The 9982-nt window shown below is 43.3% G+C and overlaps 1 pseudogene; it reads left to right on the top strand.

The window, feature by feature from the left end:
- Nucleotides 1-9982, top strand: part of LOC105003524 — a 172783-nt pseudogene that overhangs the window by 150194 nt on the left and 12607 nt on the right.

The raw sequence follows: 9982 nt of genomic DNA, 5'->3' as shown, positions 1-9982 counted from the left end.
TTCCAGGTAGCTTAATGGTAAAAGAATCTGCCTGCCAATGCAGGAGATGCGGATTGGATCCTTGGGTCGGGAAGATCCCCTGAGGTAGGAAATGGTAACCCACTCCAGTATTCTTGCGGGGATATTCCCATGGACAGAGGAGCTCGTGCTATAGTCCATGGCATCACAAAGAGTCAGACGTGACTGAGCACAAGCATGTAACAAAAGAGGAAACTGAGGCTCAGAGAATTTAAATGACTTTCCAAAGCTCCATGGCTAAAACAGGTGCAGCTTCTATATTTTGTTATGTCTTTTTCAACATTCTTTCTATTCCTACTTACTCTACATTTGACATCAGCCACGGCCACTTCTGCACGAGTTTTGCAGTAGCATGGTGAGAAGTTATATTGCCTCCATGAAAAAGAAATGAACTGTGACAGAGACCTTCGGAGCTTCATCTTCACCCTTGTGGTCCATTTCCTCCTTTAAGCATCTGAATAGCCCTTCCCTTCTGAACAGCTGCCTAGGGGAGGTGCCACAGCCCACGTTTTGGCTTCTGGAAGGACGGTTGTCGCCTGTGTCCTGAGTCATCCTCCTGTTCAGTAGTCAAACCCCATTCCGAATGCTGTACTCTCCCTGTGGAGTTCTGGATCACTGCAGCACAGTGGGCTGGCCCTTGCAGAGTTTCATCAAGAAGCAACATTCTCAAATGTGCAGCCTTACCCAAGCATTAATCACCCACTGAGAGAGTCTTGCTGCCAAAGCAAGAATGCTTCAGAGAGAAAGAAAATGTTCTGTGAATGTTCCCACCGATCTCACAAATGTATCCAGTATGTCTGTCAACAGAAAAATAATTCCAAGTGTTTCTTTGTTCTTTCTCTTTTTTATTTCCTTGCAGAGTAGGAATTCCCTGTGTGTTTCAGATGGTGCAGTCTGGCCTCGTCATGGCCTGGCCTTCTGGCTGACATGGCCTTTGTCGGCTCTCAGTAGGTATCATTCCCCTTCTTCGTCTGTGCTGTTCCACGTTATCCTCTACTATTTGTCATCTTAACTTTAATGCTTTAAAAAACTAGGTTCAAACAGTAGTATTTGTTTTCTCCAGGTTTCCAGAAAATAAACACTGATGTTAATGTTACTTTTAGTTTTTAGAGTGAAATAAAGATAAGACAGTTTTCTGTGGTAGCCATATCAACTCTGGATAAAATAAAATCTGTAATAAAATCTCTTAAGCCAGTTGGGTTGGGATTTGGAGTGGCGAGATAAGGTCTGTGCTTTGTCAGCCAACTTGTTCTTTTCCAAAATAGATGAGTGTTGGTGGGGAAGGGGGGGGTTGATGAGCAAGCCCTGTCTTCGTTTCCGTCATCCCTGGTTGTAGAACCTCTTGTGTCTGAGTAATATCTCAATGGATTTTCCCCATGTAGGTTACAGCTTTTGGTTTCACAATCTAGAATCCTTTTTTAATGACCAGGTAGGCAGGTGCTAACAATGCTAATTGCAGCATTGGTAACTTCCCGCCTGGTGCACCCCTTTCTCTCCTACTGGAAAGGCTTGAAAGTTGTGGGGGGAGGAGGGGAAGGACCACCTACAAGCTGACCGTCAGTGTTTGGTGTTCTCTTAAGGGCTGTGCCACTCCACAAGCCCCCAGTCTCTGCTCTCTTCCCACACTTCTCCATGTGTCCCACCAGCAGTGAGGGTTGATCTGACTCATGTGACCTGGCAGAAGGCAAACTAACAGTACACCCTCCTCCACTTCTTATGAAAGCATCCAGGCTCCCCATGGCACCTGCTGAGAAAGCAGTGCCCGTGGGCCTGTGATTCAGCTCAGGGAGCTTGTGGGGCTCAGGAGGGGGGGTCCCCAGAAGCCTTGTCTGGACTGACAATCAGAGAGAAGGCACACTATCTGTGAGTGATTCCTATCCCACACAGCATGCGTGTTCAAGGAATCTGTGCATCTATTTCTCAGACTTCCCCACACTCACATCCCAAGTAAATGAATTTGTTCCTGCAAGGGTGAGGGAGATAAGCTTGCAGCGGTCTGCTTCATGGGGGAAATTTCTTTGAAGTTAAAGGCTTTATTTTAAAAAGCTTCTACATTTGCATTCTACCTCATAATATAACTGAGTATGTATTTTGATATAAAGGTGGTTCATTTTACTTAGCATTTAGACTATATAAACTTCCCCCCCCAAATCTTCAATTCAGAATGTCCCCTATCTAGGGATGTACTCCATGCTGAGTGTGCACCTGATTCCCTGCCAGCCCGCGACCCCTGCCAATTCCCAGGACAGGTAACCTCCGTTCAGAGTATCAGCAGGATGTCCTCCTTCAACTTACACAGACACACACATAGACACACTGACACACACAGACACATACAGATACACACACACACATATAGGCACAAAGACACCCGCACACATGCACACAGGCATAGACACACACAGACACACACGTTGGAGCTGGAAAGATAGTAGAGGCCATCTGCCCCAGTAGATTTTCTTGCTTCCAGAAGCCCATCAGGACTCCTGAATGGGTTGGCATCAGACAATAAAAGGCCACACTCCAGACTTTCCACCCTGCCAGACTTTTCCAAGAAGTCAATTCCCCAAACTTTGTTATTATTGGGCTTCTAATGAACTTTGATACAGCCATATAGATTTATAGAGTGACCAAGTCCCTGGATTTGAAGCCTGGCCTAACTCCATAAGGTTGCTGTATAGATTTAATGGGCTAAAATATACCTAACGGTCCTGGGACAATACTCAGCACATAGTAACTGCTCAATAAATTGAGCTATCCTTATTTTAAAAGTGTTCCATGAGTCAATAAACAGTGAACTGCTGCTGCTGCTAAGTTGCTTCAGTCGTGTCCGACTCTGTGCAACCCCATAGACGGCAGCCTAGCAGGCTCCCCCGTCCCTGGGATTCTCCAGGCAAGAACACTGGAGTGGGTTGCCATTTCCTTCTCCAAACAGCGAACTACTAGTCCCCAGTTCTGGGCCTGAAGCCTAATTGGCTTTTAACTCTTTCCTTGCCCCACAGGGTAACGGCTTGGCTGTCAACAGCCCCCACTGAGCCTCTGACTCACTGGCATCAGGTGCGGTGTCTTCTTCAGACTCCTCTCTTGGCCACGGAAGGAGAGACCCTCTCAGGGAGAGTGCTGTTTGTCACCAATAAGCAGTAAGCAAGAGCGTATGGACTCAATCCTGCCTCTGGTTACTGGGCCTGTGGGAAGCCGGTGGGCCCCCAAGACCCCAGGACTGGAAGTGGCCAACAGGCTTTACCAAGGTCTGGCTGAACTTGCAAAGGTGCCCCCGGCTTCAAAGCCTGTAGGGCACACATCGCCTTGCACTGATCACAGCCAGGAAAGGGAGCTTAGGATAAGTCAAAGGCAGTGTTCCACTCCTGACTGCACAGCCTGGAAGGAAACCCATCAACTTGTGGGGACACTGGCAAAAGCTTGAGCTCTCAATACTCTAAAGCCCACGGCAGCTTCCTGGCTTTACTTGCATCTGTCTGGCCAAACATCCCCAAATTTAGCGCCGGGAAGTCCATCTGTACCGCAGCGGGGAGAGTACTACAAGGGCACATGCGGTGTGTCAGGCAGGACACTGCTCCCCATGGACACACGAGGTCTCAGCTGTGATTACTTCAACTTGGCTCATTTTTAGAATGCTCTGTTTTCTTTCATCTTGTGGGAGCTTCTCCTGTGTGAGTTAGCAGAGAAGGGCCTAGAGGAGTGTGGTTCAAGGACACTTGAATATTATATCTCAGGATATTAAGGGTATTCAGAGGTCATTTCACCCAACTTTCTTCCCTCCCTACCTCTCCCCATATCCCACTTCCTTGGGCCTGTGCTTTTCCATTTTTAAAGTCTTTATTTCATTACAAAACCTAAACATGCTCACATATAAATTGAAAACTTCAAAAGTGTCTAGGGTGAAGCCACACACCCACCCCTCACCCCATTCCTCAGATATGCTTGCTTGGTCCATATCCTTTCAAGTGATTTTCTGTGCCTGGACCAACAAATAATATCATTGTGGAGTTGCTATTGTTTTATATGAAGGTTATACTAACAGTCTACAACTAACATTTTCTCTTAGTAGTAAGTCCTGAATCTGTACAGATAGATATGCTTTGTTCTTTTTGTGGGTGAATGACAGTCAAGGATATGGATATACCATCATGTCTTTTAAAAAATCCCTGATCCACTGACATTTAGATTGCTTCCAATTATTTTTTTTTTTACCATTGCAAAAAGTTTTACACTAAGTACACTTGAACATAGAACTTGCACAGTAACATGAATATTTCTAAGTGAGATGCTTAAAAATAGAATTGCTGGATCAGAGGGTACATACATGTTACAGTCTGCTAGATCCTAACTTTTTCAGTGGCAGCACCAATTTACACTCATGCCAGCCATAGATAAGCAGGCTCTTTTCTCCATATTTTTCCTAAGACTGGATGTTACCAGTCTCTATGCTTTTACAAATCTAATAGACTCTAAAATAAGTGTTTAGAGTTGAATCTGGTTATAGTTGATTTATAGTTCTCTAGTCACTAATAGTGTTGGAGAAGGCAATGGCATCCCACTCCAGGACTCTTGCCTGGAAAATCCCATGGACGGAGGAGCCTGGTAGGCTGCAGTCCATGGGGTCGCTTGGAGTCAGACACGACTGAGCGACTTCACTTTCACTTTTCTCTTTCATGCATTGGAGAAGGAAATGGCAACCCACTCCAGTGTTCTTGCCTGGAGAATCCTAGGGACGGCGGAGCCTGGTGGGCTGCCGTCCATGGGGTCACACAGAGTTGGACACGACTGACGAGACTTAGCAGCAGCAGCAGCAGCAGTCACTAATAGTGTTAGTAGCTCAGTCGTGTCCAACTCTTTGAGACTCCATAGACTGTAGCACACCAGACTTCTCTGTCCATGGAATTCTCCAGGCAAGAATACTGGTGTGGGTTGCTATTTCCTTCTCCACGGGATCTTCTGACCCAGGGATCGAACCTGGGTCTCCTGCATTGCAGGCACATTCTTTACTACTCTGAGCCACCAGGGAAGCCCTTAATCACTAATAAAGTTAAGTAACTTTTCATATAGTCATGGGCTATTCACTACTTTCTTCTACTTTAGACATCTCTTAATTATTAAAAAATCACTCTTGATATGGATCCTGTATCTACTTCCTGTATATTCAACTCATTAATCTTAGTTGTGCTTCTGAATTCAAAAGAAATAGGTCTGTTCCAATCTCCAAGTGGCCGTTGTTCAAGTATTAGGAGAGTCTTAGAAAATATTCTCCTAGTCTCCCTGTCCTCAGGCTAACATGCTCAGCTCCTCCCCTCTTTAAGAGTGATTTTGAACTAGTTTAAAACTTTAAGTCCTCTCTGGAAATAGCCAGGTTTTCAATGTCCCCTTTAAAATAACAGGACAGCATACATCTTCTGATATGTGCTGAGTACAAAGCAATAGTGACCACTGCTGTCTTGAGTACCATACTTATAATAATATAATCAAAGTGTAGGTTGAGGGCCACTGTACTTGAGTGTTTGGATAATTCAAAGCAAAAAGCCTATTTTTATACAATCTACGTTTAAGTCTTCTCCTGGTACACAGCTGATTTTTGTCAGCTTCAGTTCAAGTTTTTGTGTTTATTCCACTCATGCATTCATCGTGCTGTCTGTTTATTCCATTCATGCATTCATCATGCTGTCTGTAGATCCTTACTAGAGCCAGTGGATTCTTTTACTTACTTTTAAACATTCTTTTGTGTAGCACATTAGGGATGCCTACCATTTTTTATCATTTGCAAATTTAATAGGCAAATATTTATTTAAAAATTATTCAGCAGAAAGAGGTCCAGAGTGTAAATGTTCCTTCAAAATATGCATAGCCCTGTCTATACCCTTTGGATCTGATGTTGAAGTAGCTCAAAACCCTCCACCTGTCGTCATATCCTGCCTATGTTCCTCCATCCAGGCCAGAGGAAGTATGGACCAGCCTTTATTGAATGGGATCCACTTGAGTTTAACCTCTGGTTTTACCCTCATAGCCCAGTCGAATAACACTGCCAAAAAGAGAAATGAAACTAACTGGGCTAGCTATTACTGTTCTTTTAGAGTTTCCCTGGTTGCTCATTCGGTAAACAATCTGCCTGCAGTGCAGGAGACCCAGGTTCGATCTGTGGATCAGGAAGATCCCCTGGAAAAGGAAGTGTCGACCCACTCCAGTATTCTTGCCCAGAGAATCCCGTGGACAGAGGAGCCAGGAGGGCTCCAGTCCATAGGATCGCAAAGAGTCAGACATGACTAAGTGACTAATGTTTTCACTTTTGTTACTGTTCTTTATAAAACTGTGTTATATCTCCAGTTATCACAACTTTCTATCTCTTTAAGGGGATATTCAATTTTTAATAATATAGTTATGCTGTTCACAATAAAAATGCATAAAAAAGCTTACAGTGAAAAGTGTTCATCCCAGTGCCACACCCCATTCATTCCTTCCTCTCCTCCACTGTGTAGACACTGTTAACTGTTCCTTGCATACCTCTTAAGAGTTTCACTTTGGATATACGGTTAGAAAATACTGTATTTGTAGGGATATTTTTCCTCTGCTTTTATACGTAAACAGTAACATTCTATACCTGTTTTCTACATCTTAATATTCTCACTTAACAATGTATCTCAAATAATTTCCATATTGGTACATTGAGATCTTTCTCTTCCTCTTCCTTGAGTTATTGTATTTCTACATCGTGGTCTTCCTTCATAAATATTATTACTTCCTTGACAGAGGTAAGAGCTTCATTGCAGTTTTGAAAAATTGTAACAAAATATTTGCTATATTTGTGCCTTACCTGTGGGCTTCCCTGATGGCTCAGAGGGTAAAGCATCTACCTACAATGCAGGAGACCCGGGTTCGATCCCTGGGTCGGGAAGATCCCTTGGAAAAGGAAATGGCAACCCACTCTAGTGTTCTTGCCTGGAGAATCCCAGGGATGGGGGAGCCTGGTGGGCTGCCATCTATGGGGTCACACAGAGTCGGACACGACTGAAGCGACTTAGCAGTAGCAGCACCCCAGTTTCCTCACCTCATCATCTATAAAGTAGACTTTATGGTAATTGTCTCACTAGGCTTTTGCAGATAGAAAGGGAGAAAACAGTATAATAATTAGCACACAGTGTGTCCACAGTAAACCTCAGTTCCATTTCCTCTTCTCCTACTTACTTTCTTAATCTTACTATATCTCATCATTTTTTTTTTTTTTTTTGGTCTTAAAATTGTTTTCCTTGGTATTTTCTACAAACCTCAGCACTTCCTTAATGTCAAGGTTTTCACACTATTTTTTCAGAAAGGGGCTACCTTTTTATTCTGCCTCAGGGAGGATCTCCCCCTCCCTTATCGTCAAATATTCTTTTAAACTCTGACCTCCTGGGAGAACTCCCTGTGCGACCACACCAGTGTGACAATGACTGCCCTTTTCTTCCCTGCCAGCAGCATTTCTGATTGTACTAGTAGCATTTTATTTCTGACAGCCTCCTATCATTCTTGAGCTGTCTTCTGTTTTATTGCTCTGGACAGTAAAAGAGAACATTTCTTTTTTATGAACTTTATGAAATTTATATCCCTAAAGTTCACAGAAATGGTCTCCAATGTTATTGGATATGTGCACGTTTGAGTAAAATCACTTTCTTTATGTGTGCTCCACGTAGATTAATCTTTCTCTTTTAATTGTGTGGCTGTACTACAGTAATAATAGAAAATACAAAACAAAATGCTCCAGATAGATATATAGATAGGTCTATATGGATGTATATATGTATATATACTATATATACACACATGCATAGACATGTCTGTGTATATGCACATATAGAAATTCATATAGTGTGCATTTTCTAAGACATACAAAAATAAAACTAAAAACATGAATTGAAAAAATAAATATGGCTTATTGTTGGACCAGCTCAGCTGCTTATCCTGTGCATAATGTTTTAAAGCATAGTTTTAAATGTTTGGATCCCTAGCAAAGGTCTGTACTACCCAGGTATGCTGCCAGAGAAGGTGGTTTCCAGAGAGTTGGATGAGCTTTTTGGTTTATAAAACTGGAAGACATGCTGACCAGAGAATTAATGCTCTGGAAACTTCAAGTGCTTAGCATTAAGCTTCTCCACCTTGGACTCCAGCTAAGACAAATCCTCTCACTCCCTGTGTATTTGGACAGCTGCAGCAGAAGGAATTACAGGGGGAAACTTGTGCACGCTTAGGTTCAGTGAAATAATGATATGTGTTGGTCAGCTTTAAGTGACATTTCCGTGTTCTACACCCTTACTCAGATTATTCAAACTCTGGCCCATGTGTCCATCACATGGCTGGTTGTTGCCATTGTTCAGTTGCTAAGTTGTGTTCAACTCTTTGCGATTGTTCATGCCCAACCCATGGACTGTATGTAGCACACCAGGCTCCTCTGTCTTCCACTGTCTCAAGTTTGCTCAAATTTACATCCATTGAGTCTATGATGCTGTCTAATAGTCTCATGGCTGAGTAAACATGTTTAAAACATATGTTTTAAGATGTAATCACAGTCTTGCTAACTAACCCCCCTTAGCCAAGCCTGAGGAACTTAGGTGAACTAACAGATATCTTAACTCTAAGCTGGTGATTAGAATCCAGCATTTACCTACTCAATCCACTTGTGTTAAACTGCACTAGTCTCCTAGGGCTGCTGTAACAAATTACTACCAACCACGTGCTTAAAACAACAAAAATGTATTCTCTAACAATTCCAGAGGCTAGAAGTGTGCAATCAGGGCATCAGCAGGACCATGTTTCCTCTGAAGGTTCCAAGGAAGAAACTTGGGTCTTTCAGCTTCTGATGGTGCCTGAAAATCCTTGGTCTTCCTTGCAGCTGCGTAACTCCAGTCTCGCCACCATCTTCAGTTGGTTTTCATCCCAGGGTGTGTCTCTATGTGTTCTCTCTTCCTGTAAGGACACTGGTCATTGGATTTGGGGCTCACCCTAATCCAGTATGGGCTTCCCCTGTGGCTCAGCTGGTAAGGAATCTGCCTGCAGTGTGGGAGACCTGGGTTCATTCCTTGGGTTGGGAAGATCCCCTGGAGAAGGGAAAGGATACCCATTCTAGTATTCTGGGCTGGAGAATTCCATGGACTGTACAGTCCATGGGGTCACAAAAAGTCAGACACGACTGAGCGACTTTCCCTTAATCCAGTATGACTTCATGTAAACTTCATGGTATGTGCAAAGATCTATCCAGATACAATCATAGGCACAGATACCGGGCTTTAGGACTTGAGCATACATGTTGGTAGGACACAATTCAATCCACTATAACAAATAACTGAAAAAATGGAAAATAACAGTTCAGTATTTTCTTCCACACCATGAGGTACCATCCCACGTCCTTTCTGGGGCACGGTCCAACCCCTTTGAAGAACACTGGTCTAGAGTTCACATCTGCTGAGGTTCTCATTCCTTCCTTTATCTCTCAGTAAATCCTTGGTGACGTGGGCCATTTGGTCCCCAAGCTTCCTGCCTCTTCTGTTCTCCATCCCATTCTTCCTTAATGGTCACCACTGAACCCATCCCACTACTGGACCTTCTGTTTTCTCTAAGATGAATGACCAGGAATTATTTCTCCAGTAAGAACATGAGAAATATCAATAACATCAGATATGCTGATGACACCACCCTTATGGCAGAAAGTGAAGAGGAACTAAAAAGCCTCTTGATGAAAGTGAAAGGGGACAGTGAAAAAGTTGGCTTAAAGCTCAATATTCAGAAAACAAAGATCATGGCATCCAGTCCCATCACTCCATGGGAAATAGATGGGGAAACAGTGGAAACAGTGTCTGACTTTATTTTTGGGGGGCTCCAAAATCACTGCAGATGGTGACTGCAGCCATGAAGTTAAAAGATGCTTACTCCTTGGAAGGAAAGTTATGACCAACCTAGATAGCATATTCAAAAGCAGAGACAT

This window comes from Bison bison, unplaced genomic scaffold (assembly GCF_000754665.1).
Source record: "Bison bison bison isolate TAMUID 2011002044 unplaced genomic scaffold, Bison_UMD1.0 scf7180017864469, whole genome shotgun sequence".
NCBI classification, from domain to species: Eukaryota; Metazoa; Chordata; class Mammalia; order Artiodactyla; family Bovidae; genus Bison; species Bison bison.
The sequence above is the reverse complement of the archived record's forward strand: the minus strand, read 5'-3'. Positions and strand labels throughout refer to the sequence as shown.